Source organism: Mirounga leonina, unplaced genomic scaffold (genome assembly GCF_011800145.1).
Source record: "Mirounga leonina isolate KUSES-001 unplaced genomic scaffold, KU_Mleo_1.0 Mir_173, whole genome shotgun sequence".
Taxonomy (NCBI): Eukaryota; Metazoa; Chordata; class Mammalia; order Carnivora; family Phocidae; genus Mirounga; species Mirounga leonina.
In genome coordinates this window covers 3999746-4015346 of record NW_023270447.1, presented here as the reverse complement: position 1 = coordinate 4015346, position 15601 = coordinate 3999746, and the positions used below count along the sequence as shown (strand labels likewise).

The following is a 15601-nucleotide window of genomic DNA, read 5'->3' as shown; positions in this document are numbered from 1 at the left end:
ATAGTGGTCTAATTTCATTCTTTCGCATGTGGCTGCCCAGTGGTGAACTTGAGAGAGTAGTCTCATTAGAGTCATTGGGGCAGAATCCAAGTTTCGTGGAGTCAGGGGGTGGGCAGATGGTGAAGCAGCCGAAGTGTCGAGTGTAATTGTGTTTTGGGAACTTTGTTGATGAAGAGGAGAAGAGAAGAAAAGTGAATCAGGTAAAAGGGGGAAAACAGGACAAAACAATAGCTTTATGTATTTATTTTTAGGATTGAGACCCAAACATGATTCTAGGCTGGGGCAAAGAAACAGTGTAAGAGAAAATAGGGGTAGAAATATTTAAAACAAACCCATGATTGAACACTTTTCTGTTATCTCAAAGAAAAAAAGAAGTTTCTGTCCTGAAACCTGGTTTCAGAAGAAATTCTCAGGCTTCTCCTAATCAAATGCTATTTCCAAACATTGTGGCTTAGAAACTAGCTTACACCCAAGTCTGATTTTATCTTAATGAAATGAGGAAGTAACCATAGTATTGATTTTGGACCTTACATGTTTGCTTCATTTCATTTTCGTGAGTCATCATTAGCATAGCATTGGAATAAACTTATTTAGTGACATTTTCTTTCTAGTTAAAATTTTATATATTTCCTTGTTCACAGACTGCAAGCACATTTCAAAGGCAAATTCTGGGAATTTTCTAGTGCTGGTGTCTAAAAAAAGTTGTTGACTTTTTTTTTAGAAAAGTTGTTAACATTTTATCTTCTATTGTTATCTTTTGAGGCCAGTTCAGGGTCCCATAAGGTTGTTTGTTTTTTTTTTAAGTGTCACCTCTGTGTACCATCCTGGACACGAAAGTCTCTGCATTTTGGTCATTTCTTATGGGATAGAATGACTTTCAGAAAGCTCAAATGACTGTCTTCCTTGGAGTGTCCTATAGACATCACTATTTTCTCTGCATCCAAGGCAGAGACAGTTTTAGAAATAACAGCCCCAGAAACATAGAAAAGATTGTTCATAGTCCCTGCAAAAGAAAATAATTGGTTCCAAAATTTTGCTTATAGGCTAAATTAGTAAAGAACCTTTTAAAAGCAACCATAAATTTCCTTTATAATTTCTATTAATGCATTTCTATTCATGGAAAAATTAACTCAGTCATTAAGTTACTAATACAGATGATAAGCATTTGTAATTATATACAACTGAGCACTATAAGCTCTCTCATTATACTAATATAGTGTAAGCCTTCATGAAGCAACTAGGAATTCAGTAATACCTGCAATATTAGCTCTTGCCAGTTCCTCATTTGAGAAACTATATATTAGTGCCAACTGATAATAAGCCAAAATGAATCTGACAGTAATTTTTACTAAGGTCACCCATATAAAACCAGCATACAAAAAAAAAAGAAAAAATTGAGAAGATATTTAAAATATTCATTGCAGTTTTTCTAACTCACCTACTGTGACCCCCCTGGGGTTTCCTTCCATGTGAGGAATGGTATCAGACCTGTCAAGCAATGCAGTGTGATGCATAATCACAGAGCTTACACTGACTGTGGTCACAGTCAGCAGGAGATACCATGGTGGGTCTCTGCCACTCAAGAAATCTCCCAGCCCACGTGCTCAGTATAGTCCTTCTGTTCAACCCCTAACCGCATCCTTTCACTGCCACCCAGATCTCTCCCCTCTTCCATCTCGTCCCCAGGCCTCCCTTCAAAGTTGCACTCACTAGACCGTGTTGCCGTGACTTTTATTTTAATTCACTTCTTTTGCCTGAGTTTTTCCTTATTATTATATCATTATCATTATTTTAAGAATTACCAAAATAGCCAGAGTAGAGCCTTCACAGCACAGTTTTCCTGCTATTTTGTCACATTCCAACTGTGTCACTGGCTCATTTCACTCCCAATCTCAAAAATGTAAGCATTCTACATTCTTCTCCTCCTTATCTGTATCTCCAAATCAGTCCTGATGGCCTGTGCATGTTGTTTTGAATTCACTACTTAATATCACTGTAGCAGATAAACCTCCTCTGATACTCTAGAGCTCCCTTTCAATAATTTATGCTTGTGAAAATACCCAAGGGGGAGTATATTTTTTAATATATTCTGTAACACACAGCAAAAGTTCACTAAAGCCCCATCTTTCTTGCTCTTAGTATTGTTTATTTGCAAGGCACCTCCAGACACTTATAAAATGTCCCAGGAGTTTATCGAAACAAGAGAATCGTTTTACCCAGGGACTCAGGAATTGTATCATAGAAAAAGCTTTTGAGTGGTCTGGATTCATAACATTTTGTTCTTTACACAGTGCTATATATATATAAAATATATATAAGTAATATAATAAATAATTATATATCATATATGTAATTTATATGATAAATAGATAAATTAAATATTTAATTTTTGGGCACCTGGGTGGCTCAGTTAAGTGTCCAACTCTTGATCTCAGCTTAGGTCTTGATCTCAGGGTTGTGAGTTCAAACCCCACATTGGGCTCCACGCCAGGCATGAAGCCTACTTAAAAAAAAGAGAGAGAAAGAAATTAGACTTGAGCCCGTCTTCTGAGCCTGAAGTTTGCTCCCTGTCCAGTAGACTGTGTAGATGAGGTTGGATGGTAGGAAAAGGACAGAGCACGTTTGGGAGGCACCTCAAGGGAGAGAGGCTGTTATCTTTTACACATGTTTTTAGAGTGTTCAGAAAGAACCAAAAAAATGTCATTTTGTTCAAAAATAAAGTATTTTGAAAGAACAGGTAACCTACTGACTTGGTTTCTTGCCCTTTTTTTTGATTCGTAAGGTCTAACTTTTAATTCATTTTTCTTATTCTTACACAACGCAAGTGTCTTATTCAGAAAGGGTACCTGAGTGATAACTTTTTGCTTTGCTTTGCTTTGTTGTTGTTTTGGGTTTTTTTAGTCCCTGCATGTCTGACAGAATATCCTTTTTTCCTTCAGACATGATGCATAGTTTGGGCTAGGTATAGAATCCGCAGTTCACATCTGCTTATTAGTTCTATAAAGTTAATCCCTTTTCCCTTTGTTTTTAAGAGTTGTGGAGAACATATATTCATTCCTATGTACATAACTTGATTTTAAGTACATGTGTTCATGAAGGATTTCACCTTATTGAAATAGGGAAGCTTTGTGTAGTTTTCTCTTTTTTTTTTTCCTCAATTAAAGATTTGATTTATTCAAGTACCCAAAAACATTCTACAGTGGAAACTGTTTTATTAGACTCCATGGCCCACGCACATACTGCCACACGGTTTTCAGAAGACTTGAAATGCCACTGATAGTTTAAAAATTGTACACCTGGTGGAAAAATGAGGAAGACAATTTAATGTTGCATCTGGATCCAGAGGTGCATCAAATTAAACGACCGCTCCCATTAGCAAACAGGTGTTTCACGATGATATCCAGGAAGAAATGGTTGGTGATGGACAATTCAGAAATGCTTCCCCAAAAGGCAGATGGTTCTTTAAAAAGTTTCAGATCACAGCCCATGCAGAAAACACTGATGCCCAACACACTGAATCTCGGTCCAGGAAACATGGGTCTTTCGGGTTCCACATGGCTGGGGTGCCCCTACAATCATGTTTCTGTGCTGTAACTATGAGGCTCCTTTATACCAGACAGAGAGCGGGTGGGGTCTGTACACCATCAGTCATCGTGGATGGCAGTGTAAAAAATGATCCAAATGACCATGAACAAAGCAAAAGATGTCATAAACCCTTCTTTTGTGAGCTCCCACGTGCCACCATATTCTTCCTCACCCGTCTGTAGGTAGTTGCTGAAGCAGAAGTACAGGACTCCTGCATTGATTAGGCAGAATTCTGCTATTCCCAGGAAACCCCGCAATGCTCACACTCCCCAAATGACACCTAGGACCACAGAGATGATCTGTCAGAACCAGTAGATCACATCTAAAAATTCATCCTTGTCCTCCCAGGCCATGTAGCTCCACAGCACCTTGCTCCAGACAGAGACTTTGAGGGCCCCGTTGGCCAGCTGCGGCTGAGGCAGCTCCTTTTTTTTTTTCTTTTTTTTTTAAGTTTTGTGTAGTTTTCATTAAATTTTCCCAAACTGTCCTGTGTATTCTTAAATTTGTAGTATAAGGTCTTTCCTTAGATTAGGAATGGGTTTTTTCTGTTACTTCATTGTTTTATTGTGCTTTCTTCATCTGTACTGTCCTTTCTAGAAGGTAGGGAACTAATGCTATGTAGAATGTGTATATTTACAGCAAAATAAATTAATTTTCTTGGATGATAAAATAGTCTTGTCGAAAATACTTATTTTGATACATGGGAATCATGAAATTTTAGCATCTAGTTTAACACTTATTCCTAAATGAAGAAGTTGAAGCCCCAGTAGGTTAAATGATTAGTCACAACTCACCTAGTTTATAATAGAAAACACCTTGGTTCTCTATCCTTTGCTCTTTCCATATATCATCCTGCTTTTCTTTCACTGGCTCTTAAACTGAGAAGTTATAAATGGAAAAACTATATGTTAACTGACAGGTGAACTGGGTGCTAGTCTTCCTTTTTTATATTATTCAAATGGTTTCTATTAAGTGTTTAGAAATGTGATCAAAAAGTATATAGAAAAAATAATCTATGACTATACATATGGGAACTTAAAAAATACATGTCTCTTTAGGTGAACATAAATTCATATTTTACTCATAAAAACAGCTACTCAGTTATCATACTATAAAAATTGGCATAATTTTGCATACTTTTTTTTTAAATGACTTTTCTTGTTAGGACATCTGCTAAGTTACTGAATGACAATCTTTCTTTTTCTTTTTTTTTTTTTTAAGATTTTTATTTATTTGACAGAGAGAGACACAGTGAGAGAGGGAACACAAGCAGGGGGAGTGGGAGAGGGAGAAGCAGGCTTCCCGCAGAACAGGGAGCCAATGCGGGGCTCAACCCCAGGACCCTGGGATCATGACCTGAGCCGAAGGCAGATGCTTAACAACTGAGCCACCCAGGCGCTGTGGCAATCTTTCTTGCATGAGGCTACAAAGACTTTTTTTTAATGTATTCAGCAGATTATTAACAAGCAAGTATTCAAACATTTATTTGGGGACCTACTGTATGTCAAGTAGTAGTGTGTGTTTCTAAATGAAATTTCTCATCAGAACAGTTCTGGGGTGGGGAGCCTGGGTGGCTCAGTCGGTTGAGCATCTGACTCCTGATTTTGTCTCAGGTCATGATCTCAGGGTTGTGGGATTGAGCCCCCGCATCAGGCTCCATGCTCAGCAGGGAGTCTGCTTGAGATTCTCTCCCTCTCCGGGCGCCTGGATGGCTCACTTGGTTAAGTGACTGCCTTCAGCTCAGGTCATAATCCTGAAGTCCCAGGATCGAGTCCCACATCGGGCTCCTTGCTCAGCAGGGAGTCTGCTTCTCCCTCTGACCCTCTCCCCTCTCATGCTCTCTCTCACTCTCTCTCAAATAAATAAATAAAGTCTTTAAAAAAAAAAAAAAAAGATTCTCTCCCTCTCCTGCTCCTCCCCCACCCACTCCTGCTCACGCTATCTCTCTCAAATAAACAAATAAAATCTTGAAAAAAAAAATTCTGAGCAGTGAACAGTGAGCTGTTGACAAACTTGCCTGCATTACAGCATGTTCTTTTCTCTTTCCTTCCTCATGATGAAAGAGGAGCCCCTTCTTCTGTAGAGAGCCAATCCCCCCAACTATTGTCCATTTCACATCCGCTCTGACATTCTCAGAGATGGGTCCTCTCTGGTGCCATTATTCATACCTCCTCAAATCTTTGACTTTTTCTCTTTAGTGGTTCTTTCCTATCAGTGCTAAAACATGCTTAAGTCTCCTGCATGTTAGTTGAAATCTTCTTTCTACCCCATGTCTCCATCCGACTGCCACCTTCGTCTTCTCCACTTTATTACTACTGTCTCTACCTCCTATAGTAATCTGCCTTCCACCCTCACCTTTGCACTGAAACTATACTTGCCAGTGTTATCAGTGACTTCATTGTTGCTGCTTTTTCATCATTATCTTACCTGCCCACTCTGCCACATTTGATATTCTGGGGCAACGCCTTCTTAAAAATCTTTTCCTTAGTTTCGGTGACAAACAGGATCTCCTTTGCTTCTCCATTTACCCTTTGGTCTCCTTCACCTGCCCCCTTCTCCTCCCATACCTTACATATCAGTGTTCCCTAGAGTTCCAGACTCCGCTCTCTTCCCTTCCTACTCTACCCACTCTCCCTGAATGGCCTTATCCATTCCCATGATCTCAGTGACCATTAACATGCTGAGGACTTAACATTTGTATTTTGAGCCCTGCCCTCTTTTTGAGTTCTAGGTCTCTTGTATCTGTCTACCTACTGGACATTTCCAAAGGAGGGACTCTCAGGCTCCTCAACCTCAAAATGTCCAAACTCTGGATCATCATTTCCTACATTGTCTAACACTACCAGCAGAATGAATGAATGAATGATGAATGAATGAAAATCCCCTGGGCTCAATTTTTTTCCACTGAATGATAGCACTGTCCACCCAGTTACACAAGCCAAAAATGCCTCTAGAATGCGAGAGATTCATGTACGCCTAGTGTTGTAATTAAAAGTCACAGTTTTTACGGATCTCATTTATTCTTGGAGTTTTAAAATATTTATTTTTGCTTCAGTTCCCAAAGGTTCATTTTCTCATGAATCTATATCTCTTAGAAAATAGAAACCTCCATTGACTATTGAAGAAAATTCCCTACTTATAAATTTAATCATTATTTCTCTCTGGGCGGCAAATGTAAGTAGATGTAGAACTACTTACATTCTTTTTTTTTTTTTAAAGATTTTATTTTATTTATTTGACAGAGAAAGACACAGCGAGAGAGGGAACACAAGCAGGGGGGAGTGAGAGAGGGAGAAGCAGGCTTCCCGCGGAGCAGGGAGCCCGATGCGGGGCTCGATCCCAGGACCCTGGGAACATGACCTGAGCTGAAGGCAGATGCTTAACGACTGAGCCACCCAGGTGCCCCAACTACTTACATTCTTAATAATAGCAACTTCTAACATTTATTGAGATCCACTATAAGGCACTGTTCTAAACACTGTAATAATTCACTTAGTTTCCAAAAACTCCCTTGACTTGTGGGTCCTGTTACTACCCCTGTTTCTGGAGGAGGAAACGGAAGTGCAGCGAGGTTAGGGAGTGTGTCCAGTGTGAGAGCCGGCAAGTAGCAGAGGCAGGATTTGAACCCAACCAGACTGGCTCTGGATACAAGCACTTCACCTCCCTGCAGTAATGTTGTCTGGCAAAACAGCTTGCATTCCTCACAGCAGTTTTTGATCACTGTTTCTGAAAAGTTAAAAATACTTCAAATTCCAAGATATGGCATAATTTTAAATATATGTGTAGAGTATACATATGCAAGTTATTCTTAGAATATTAAATAATGCAGTTTGCTGGTACAGTAAGTTACAAAAAATGGATCCATAATTTTCACTCTTTATTAATTTTTTAAAGATTTTTTAGATTTTTTTTAACTCTTGAAGGATAAACAGTGGCCATAGCAACATTTATCTTCTTTTAAGTCCTTTGCTTACGTATTTCACAATCAGCAACTTTATCGTTTATCTTAGAAATACTTGACTTTCCACAGTATCAACATAAATCCTATTCTCTTGCTTTGTTTCTTGAAAGTGGTTAAGCAACCATATAAAACTCATAGGAGATTAATGACTCACATAACGGAAAACATTACTAAATGTGACTTTTGTCTCAGTTGCCAAGTAGTCTGAGTTTGTTTCCATGGTAACCCTTCAGTATAACAAACTGTCACGAACTAGCTTTGCCACTTTGTTTGTTTGTGTAGTTTGGACAGCTTTCTGTCAGCTGTGTGTCTATGCATGTATATTTGCGTGCATGTATACACATGAAAGATTATGACAAAAAAAATCTGAATAATTGCCTTGGGCATACAAAATTTTTCCTTTATTTAGAGAAATTGTTGAATACTTTAGGGCTATTACTCTGATGATATAAAATCGAAAAGATTGCCTAAATTATCATCTTTTTCTACTTGAATTCCTTTTAAGAAGGGACATAGCTATTTTTAAGCTTATAAATTTTTAAAATTTGTTTCAAATATCGGTTCATTTGAAATATGTGTAATCATAGAAGCATCTGCCAGAGACAAGGCAGAAAAAAAAGGAAAGTAGGACTGCATCCTAGGAGATGAGGACTGAACGGAATGATGGAGGAAGCCAACTCGGTCAGTTCTTGCCAGCCCCTCTCCTGGGTGGCAATACTCTAGGATACAGAATGCAGACACAGAGGCATTCAGGGAACCAAGGTAGACCGCATCATACATGACACCAGGCTTCACCTGAAGGCTGAGTTGGGGAATGATTTCTAGAGCAGGTCATGACTAAACTAAGTGAGTAAGAATTAAATTGGTAAATCTAGGGAGTTGAAAGGGAGAGTAGACAGCATACAGAGGAAAGAAAACCTCATGAACAAGGCATACAAATGAGGAATAGTGTGAAGTAAATTGGGATTGACAAGCAGTATGAGACAGAAAGGGTCAAGAGAGGGGCACCTGGGTGGCTCAGTCGGTTAAGCGGCTGCCTTTGGCTCAGGTCATGATCCCAGAGTCCTGGGATCGAGCCCCACGTCGGGCTCCCCACTCAGTGGAGAGCCTATTTCTCCCTCTCCCTCTGCCTGCCTCTCTGCCTACTTATGCTCTCTCTCTCTCTATCAAATAAATAAATAAAATCTTTAAAAAAAAAAGGGGGGGTCAAGAGACTAAAGATAAGCAGGGACCTAATCATGGCCATGTTAAGTAGGTTGGAGGTAATCCTCCAAGATATGGGGAACTGGTGAAGGATTTTATTATTTTTTTAAAGATTTATTTATTTATTTTGGGGTAGGGGGAGAGCCAGAGGGAGAGGGAGAAAGACTCTCAAGCAGACTCTGCGCTGAACACAGAGCCGATCTCGGGGCTCGATCCCACAACCCTGAGATCAGGACCTGAACCAAAACCAAGAGTCAGACACTTAACTGACTGAGCCACTCAGGTGCCCTGTCGGTGAAGGATTTTAAACAGAGGAATGACATTTTGAAATTTGTATTTTAGAAGGAGCTCTCTGGTAGCAATGAGAAAGGTAGATTTGAGTGAGGACCATTTAGGAGGCTGTTGCCATATTTCAAGGAAGCGCTATTGAGGGACTGAATTAGGGTAGTGGTGCTAGACACAGAAAAGGGGTTGATTTAGGAAAAATCGTGAAGTAGCATAGGCAGGAATCAGTAGCTGGGACTGTTTATTTGTGACTAATGCATGACATTTATTCATTCAGTCAACAAATATTTATCTAGTGTTTACTGTGGTTGGCAGTGTATTGTCCAGAGTGATTTTCTGGGCTCTTATTTTTGCCTTCATCATTTCTGAGTTTCTACTCCAGTAAGGATTCTTTGTTGTGTGACATCATGAGTTAATTAATGATCATGTACACTTTTCATAGCCTTAGTTCATCCCAACCTGATCTCTTGGTTCATTAGACTTTCTTACTCTCACATAAGAACCTGTTCCAGAGTGTTAGCTTATATGTCAGTCTACTACTTGGGAGACAGTATTCATGTGTCTGGATAGTGTCTTAATTCCCTGCAAGTGGATCTGAGCTTATCTGTGGCTTCATTGGGTGGGGCTGTACAGGTCATGAAAAATATATACAATATATACAAAAATATGCACAAAACATTTCATCCATAATATTTGATTTTATCTTTTAGTTTTATTGAAGTATAATTGACAAATTAATTATATATGCTTAAGATGTACAGCTTGATGGGGTGCCTGGGTGGCTCAGTCAATTGGGTGTCCAACTCTTGATTTCAGCTCAGGTCATGATCTTAGTCCTGGGATCGAGCCCCACATTGGGCTCTGCACTCAGTGGGGAGTCAGCTTGAGATTTGCCCTCTCCCTCTGCCACTCCCCCCACTCATGCATGCACTCTCACTCTCTTGCACTTTCTCTCTCTCACAGAAACAAATAAATCTTTAAAAAAATGATGTACAACTTGAGATGTTTAGATTTATGTATACATTGTGAAATGATGACCACAATCAAACTAATTAACATATCCATCACGTCACATAATTACCTGTTTTTTCTGGTGAGAATATTTAAGATCTACTCTTTTAGCAAGTTAGAAGTATGCAATACAGCATTATTAACTATGGTCACCATGCTGTACATTAGATCTCCAGAACTTATTCATCTTTCTAACTGAATTCGGTACCCTTGAGCCAACATCTTCCCCATTTCCCCACTTTCTAACTCCTGGCTGCCACCATCCTCCTCATTGAGTTCCACTATTTTAGATTCCACATATAAGTGAGGTCATGCAATATTTGTCTTTCTGTGTTTGACTTACTTCACTTTGCATAATGTCCTCCACCCTTACCCATATTATCACATTTACTTCTTTTTTGTGGCTGAATAACATTCCTGTGTGTGTGTGTGTGTCACACATTTCTTCAGTCATCCCTCAACAGACACAGGTTGTGTCCATATCTCAGCTATTATGAACAATACTGCAGTGAACATGGGAGCAGAAATATCTCTTTAAATATCAATTACATTTCCTTTGGATATGTACCCAGAAGTGGAATTGCTGGATCATATGGTAATTCTATTTTTAATTTTTAAGGAACCTCCATACAGTTTTTCATAATGGCTATACCAATTTATATTCCCATCAACCATGTAGGAGAGTTCTTTTTTTTCACATTCTTTTTTTTTATAGATTTTATTTATTTACTTTTGAGAGCGAGAGAGAGAAGGGCTGAGAGAGAAGCAGACAACCCACTGAGCAGGGACCCCAATGGAGGGCTCCATCCCAGGACCCTGAGATCATGACCTGAACCAAAGGCAGATGAATAACCGACTGAGCCACCCAGGCGCCCTTTTTTCCACATTCTAACCAACGCTTTTTTTGTCTTTTTGATAACAGCCACTCTAATAGGTGTGAGGCCATATCCCATTGTGGTTTTGATTTGCATTTCTCTAATGATTAGTGATTACAATCATATATCTGTTGGCCTTATATCTTCACTTGAGAAATGTCTATTCAAACGTTTTTGCCCATTTTTTAATTGTGTTGTATGGAGGTTTTTTTGTTTTTGCCATTGAGCTGTTTGAGTTTCTTATATATTTGAGACTTTAACCTCTCATCAGATACATAGTTGGAGAATATTTTCTCCCATTCCGTAAGTTGCCTTTTCATTCTGTTGATCATTTCCTTTGCTCTGCAGAAGCTTTTTAGTTTGATGCAGTCACTTATCTATTTTTGCTTTTGCCTGTGCTTTTGGTGTTATACCCAAAAAAAATCATTGCCCAGACCAATGTCAAGAAGCTTTTTCTCTATTTTTTTCTAGTAGTTTTACTGTTTTAGGTCTTAATGTGTAAGTTTTTAAATCCATTTTGTGTTGATTTCTGTATATAGTATGAGTCCAATTTCATTCTTCTATTGTGAATAACCAGTTTTCCTAGCACCACTGTCCTTTTTCCATTATGTTTTCTTGGCACTCTTAATCAAAGATCAGTTGAGTGTAAGTGGGTGGAATTATTCCTGAGCTCTCTATTCTGTTTCACTGGTCTATATTTCTGAGGGGTTTTTTTCCCAATACCATACTGTTTTTATTGCTGTGACTTTGTAATACATTCTGAAATCAGAAAGTGTGATGCCTCCAGCCTTGTTCTTCTTTCTCAAGATTGCTTTGGGGTCTTCGTGGTTACACAGGAATTTTGGGATTGTTTTTTTCTAGTTCTGTAAAGAATCCCATTGGGATTTTGATAGGGATTGAATTAAATCTCTATATCACTTTGGGTAGTATGGACCTTTTAACAATATTAATTCTTCCAATCCATAGGATGCCTTCCCATTTGTTTGTATCTTCATTACTTTCCTTCATCAGTGTTTTATAGTTTTCAGTGTACAAGTCTTTCACCTCTTTGATTAAATTTATTTCTAGGTATTTTATTCTTTTTGTTGCTATTGTGAATGGGATTGTTTCCTTAATTTCTTTTTCAGGTAGTTCATTGTTCATGTATAGAAACACCACAGATTTTTTTTTCTTATTTTGATTTTGTATCCTGCAATTTACTGAATCTGTTTATTCTGACAGTTTTTTTGGGGGGGTGGTCTTTAGGGCTTTATATATATATGATCTTATTGTCTGCAAATAGAGCTAATGTTACTTCTTTCTTTCTGATTTGGATGCTTTTATTTCTTTTCTTGACTAATTGCTCTGGCTAGGATTTCCAGTACTATATTCCAGAAGTGGGGTGAGAGAGGGCATCCTTGTATTGCACTAGATCTTAGAGGAAGAGCTTTCAGGTTTTCCTTACTGATTATGATGTTAGCTGTGGGCTTTTAATATATGGTCTTTACTGTATTGAGGTAAGTTGCTGCTATACCAATTTTGTTGAAAGTCTTTATCATGAGTGGATGCTGCAGAAAAAGCGTGCCAAATTTAATCTATTCAGATGATCATGTGGTTTTTTTTTTTTAAGATTTAATTTTTTTATTTGACAGAGAGAAGGAGAGAGAGAGAACAAGCAGGGAGAGTGGCAGACAGCGGGAGAAGCAGACTCCCCTATCTTTTGGAAGAGTTTAAGAAGGATTGGTAAAAATTTTCCTTTGAGTGTTTGATAGAATTCTCCTAAGAACTATCTGGTCCCGGGCTTTTTGTGGGGGTGGTTGTTCAAAAGTTTTTGATTATTGATTCAGTCTCCTTATTTGTTTTTGATCTGTTCAAGTTTTCTGTTTCTTCTTGATTCAGTTTTAGCAAGTTGTATGTTTCTAGGAATTTATTGATTTCTTCTAGATTATCTAGTTTGTTAGCATATAACTTAATAATAATCCCTTATGATTCTTTTTATTTCTGAAGCATCTGTTTTAAATGTCTCTTTTTTCCTTTTTTTAAAGATTTTATTTATTTATTTGAAGAGAAAATGAGATAGAGAGAGCATGAGAGGGGGGAGGGTCAGAAGGAGAAGCAGACTCCCTGCTGATCAGGGAGCCCAATAAGGGACCCAAATCCCAGGACTCCAGGATCATGACCTGAGCCGAAGGCAGTCGCTTAACCAGCTGAGCCACCCAGGCGCCCCGTGTCTCTTTTTTCATTTCTTATGGTCTTCACTCTTTTTTTCTTAGGCTAGCTATGAATTCCTTGATTTTGTTTATTTTTTTTCAAAAAGTCAACTCTTGGGGCACCTGGGTGGCTTCAGCTCGGGTCATGATCCCAGGGTCCTGGGATTGAGCCCCGCATCAGGCCCCCTGCTCAATGGGGAGCCTGTTTCTCCCTCTCCTGCTTGTGCTCGCTCTTGCTCTGTGTCTCTCTCTCTCAAATAAATGGATAAAATCTTTAAAAAAATAAGAATATCAAGCCCATGTTTTTTTTATTTCTGTGAGTACTTTTTAGTTCCTTATATGTTCTGTTTTATAGCATCCTATTCCTTTATGGTAGATGCAATTTCTGTCTCTCTGAGAATCTTTTTTTCTTCTTCCAGCATAGACTCTGTTTTTTAAAATTTGCCTTTTTGCTATTCATTCTGGTCTCAGTTTGTTCATATTAAGAGACATTCTTCAAGTGTTTGCTCATATTTAACTGTGAGGCAGTTAAAGTTGCTTAGAGGCTTTGTGCATGTAGAGAGTGTTCATTGATTCAGGTTTTTACTGTAGATTGAGCTGGCAGAGTCATTTTGTAACCTCCAACATTCATCTCATTAGAGCTTTTTTGGGGGGTCTGGTTGAATTCCGCAGAGAATGTTCTTCTTACGTCTTCTTAAAGAATATATCCTGAGAAGCCAGATTAGGGGAAGAAGGTTGGAAGTCTTAGCATTCAATAAGTCCATCTTTCACCCTGGGTCCACCCTGCCCCCCACCCAGTATGGTCATTCTATTTTCAATACCTGCCCTCAGGTCATGTAACACAGAGATCCCTCTGTTGTACCTCATCAGGAGAATAAATCTTCTGCAGGAGTCAGGAAGATCTGAGGGCCTCTTTCTAAAAGAGTTTTCAATCAGTTCTTCTGCCATTTGTCCCTCCTTTGTTCCACTTAATGCTAATTTAAGATACCTGCTCTTGGCTTTCACCATTACCAGCTTAATGTTCAGCTTTCTTTGATTTGCTAAATCATTATCACTAGTTAATCCCTGGCCATTTATTTTTGTCTCCTCTCTGGTTCTCTTTGTCCTTGCTAGATGATGCCTTAAAAATTAAATAGAATGTTTGGGAGAGCAGAGGTAAGTTAATACATGCTCTCAACCTGCATTCTTTAACTAGAAGTTTTTATGTAATTTTTTTTGAAGTAAAATATAGGGGTTTTTTTGGGTTTTGTTTTTGTTTTAAATGTCTGATTCCTGATCAAAGGTCAGTGATCTCAGTGACAGAAACAACGAAGTGCTTGGAAGCACAGGGTGCTCCTGAAGGGTAGCCCTTCAGTATACTTGCACACCCTTTTTAGGAGCTCCAGAGGCCATGACTGATGCCTCCATCAAGTCTTGAGGCCCTGAGATGTTGATAGGGAAACATTTTAAAAAATTCTAATTTTATTTTTTCCTCTTTGTTATTTTCATTATTATTCACTGTTTTTTTCAAAAATTCATTTATTTTTAAGTATGCATGTTAGCTCATGCCTATCTTGCTGGGGATGCCTCATGTTGCCTGATAAATACCTCCAGATCCATTCTTTGCCAAAGAACTCATTCTGCCTGTGTTGTGACCATACAAATAAATTGCACTCCTGCTGGATTTCCAGGAAACTCCTCTAAGAACACATACATTCTAGGGGTGCCTGGGTGGCTCAGTTCATTGAGCTTCCATCTCTTGATTTTGGCTCAGGTCATGATCTCATGGGTTCTAGCCCAGGAGGGGCTCCACACTTAGCTGGGAGTCTGCTTGAGATTTTCTCCCTCTACCCCTCCTCCCCCCCAACATGTTCTCTCTCTGAAATAAATCTTTTTTTTTTTTTTAAGATTTTATTTATTTATTTGACAGAGAGAAACACAGCAAGAGAGGGAACACAAGCAGAGGGAGTAGGAGAGGGAGAAGCAGGCTCCCCGCTGAGCAGGGAGCCCCATGTGGGGCTCGATCCCAGGACCCTGGGATCATGACCTGAGCCGAAGGCAGATGCTTAACAACTGAGCCACCCAGGCATCCCAAGGTGAGGTTATTTCTATAGAATGACAGGGGCTGGCTCAGTCGGTTGAGCGTCTGCCTACGGCTCGGGTCATGATCCCAGAGTCCTGGGATCGAGCCCCACATGGGGCTCCCTGCCTGCCACTCCCCCTGCTTGTACTCTCACACTCTCTCACTCTCTCTCTCTCTGGCAAATAAATAAAATATTTAAAAAAAAAAAAAAAGAACGAACCTCACCTTTTACTTTCCTAAGAAAATCAAAAACTATTCAGCCTGGGCTTTCTTGCCTTTCCCTTTTGGTTTCTCCAGTTTTCTCTTTATTTTCACCCATTGTCTTTCTTTTCTTCCCATGTTAGAGGAATAATTATCCTTCTGTTTTAAGGCCAAGCCCCCTACACTTATACAGAACAGTAGAGGGAACAGCAGGTACAAAGGCCTGGAA

General features: G+C 39.0%; 1 protein-coding gene and 1 pseudogene across 1 annotated transcript in view; one reads left to right on the top strand and one right to left on the bottom strand.

The window, feature by feature from the left end:
- FAM102B (family with sequence similarity 102 member B) overlaps window positions 1–15601 on the top strand; it is an 84278-nt gene that overhangs the window by 25260 nt on the left and 43417 nt on the right. The window lies entirely within an intron of this gene.
- Window positions 3645–7766, bottom strand: LOC118020254 (annotated as a pseudogene).